Here is a 2,214-nt window from a genome sequence, read left to right as displayed (position 1 = left end):
GTGAGCGCCCCCTACAGGTCCCACTAACACCTCTTCCAGCAGCAACCTTAGTCTTTCCCAGGAGGTCTCCCATCCAGGTACTGACCAGGCTCACACTGCTGAGCTTCAGTGGGCTGCCAGTTATGAGTTGCAGGGTGATATTGCTGCTGGCAACAAAAATGTGTGACAACAAGAGCTGGTCAATGTAGGTCTGGGAAGAGGAGATCCCTCACTCCAGAGCAGGGGCATGGGGTCAGCAAGCATGGGCTTGTGAGTGAGCAAAGGATCAGTTACATCACATCCCTGAAACCAGTGGCCCATTTCCACTTACATGACCGTTTGAGAGAAGTCACTTCCTGTGACTAACTTAGTTCTCTTTTTGTGATCTGGGGCATGCCCCTTCCTGCTAATGACTGTCAAAGAGGAACATTGTATGTGCGTAACCATTCACAGACTTGGGCTCAAAGGTTCCTAAAGCTGCGTCTCAAGAACAGAGGTCTTTGAAGAAAGACTGGACACCGTTTTGAGTTCAGGCAGTGTGTAGTTCATAGGGAAGGTTCTTCATGGTGAAAACCCTCACAACATGCTTTTAGCACTTTGCAATAGACCTCAACAGAAGAAATAACTGAGTATCAATCTTAACAGCACTATTAACATACTGTCACAGTCAGTAGAAAAAATATTCAAACCCATTGTTCATTTTCATGCCAATCTAAAGCACCAATCTCCACAACCAGCAGGAAGGGTTTAACATGTGGTGTAATTTGTAAGTTATTACCAGCAGTAGTGAACAGCTGTTAAAAGGAGTAATCTGCAGATATGCCTCACCCACTAGTCACAAGGGCAATGACACACAGGAGTCCAGTCAGCCCCCTCTAGCTGGGTTCAGCAGTTAGCTAATTAATCCAAAGATCTCATGCAGCTGTCATGTGAGCCAAACCAGGGTACTGGTTTTCGACAGCATGGCTAGGTAACCTGTTTCACACTCCCACCACCCTTTGGGTAAAGACCTGTTCTCAGGATTAAATACACTTCCACACAGTTTCCCCTTGTGCCCTGTGGTTCGTGTTTCACTTCATTCTGGAGACGTCCACTGGGTTGACAGCTAACAGGTCCAGTTATTTCTGCCTGTCAGTGTAGGAAGGAAATTTCCCTCAGCCCCAGAATGCATCTGTTTGCTGTTCTCCCGTCTGATCACACGGCACCAAATATCTTTTCTACAACGTGGTGACCAAAGTTGTACACATTATCCTAAACGAGACCTTACTATAGTTCATTATACAATTCTAACATCGCTCGCATTATGTTCTATGTTTATAAATATGTATTCTAACATTATGTTTGCCATAACAGGAAAAATTAGGGAAAAAATCTTGCTGGCTTCACGTGTGTGTTGTGTTTGCTTCAGCCCTACAAGGTGCTTACAAACTACGCACGTTTTGGCTGGATGAATTCTTGAGGTCATTGTTCCTAAAAGCCAAATGAGCGACGTGGGATGGATGTGGCTCCTTCACAAACGACTGTCTCCTGCAGATTTTCTCCAGAGAGTCGAACTGGACAGCCGGCCTGCTGGTGTCAGATATCAGCCCCACCCCGCAGATCCATGTGACTGACGGGCCCGTTTCCATCTCAGGCAGTTTCCACGGGACGACGACCTGACGGAGCGCTTTCGGGACTTAGTTACATAACCACGAGGACGGGAAAGCTCACTTCCCTTCAGAACCACGCAAAGCAAAACCCGGCGATTTGCGCATAAAAGGACGATTCCACAGCCTTCCAAGTGGTCAGCAGAATTGAGAAATAACATAAAACTGCACACTCCTTTAGCATAAAAGGCAAAACTCCGTAGTGACCAACTAAGTATTACTGAACAAGAACTTATCTGTCTTTTCTACTTTTCGTTACGAAGGAATAGACACTCGTCCCAGTTTCGAGAAGTATTACTACCTATCCAATGGTTAAAATAAAATAATTCAACAACAACGCACTTGTTTTAAAGTATGTGTGGCCTGAAATCAGCTTGCACCTATGGCATCAACTGTCAACACGCGTGGAGTGGTGTTGCTTTTCAGATTTGGAGCAAAACTGATACCGCTGCCCAAAAAAAAAGGTTTTGTTTATATCAAAGGCTCGGCTGCTCTAAATAAATCGCGCTGTTTGAGCGGTGCGCACGCACCTGTGTCCAATGCAAAACCAGAAGACGGGAAGTGATGCTTTTTCTGGGGGGGGGGCGAA

Source organism: Lepisosteus platostomus, chromosome 1 (genome assembly GCF_059453375.1).
Source record: "Lepisosteus platostomus isolate fLepPlt1 chromosome 1, fLepPlt1.hap1, whole genome shotgun sequence".
NCBI lineage: Eukaryota > Metazoa > Chordata > Actinopteri > Semionotiformes > Lepisosteidae > Lepisosteus > Lepisosteus platostomus.
This window is presented reverse-complemented; position numbering follows the sequence as displayed.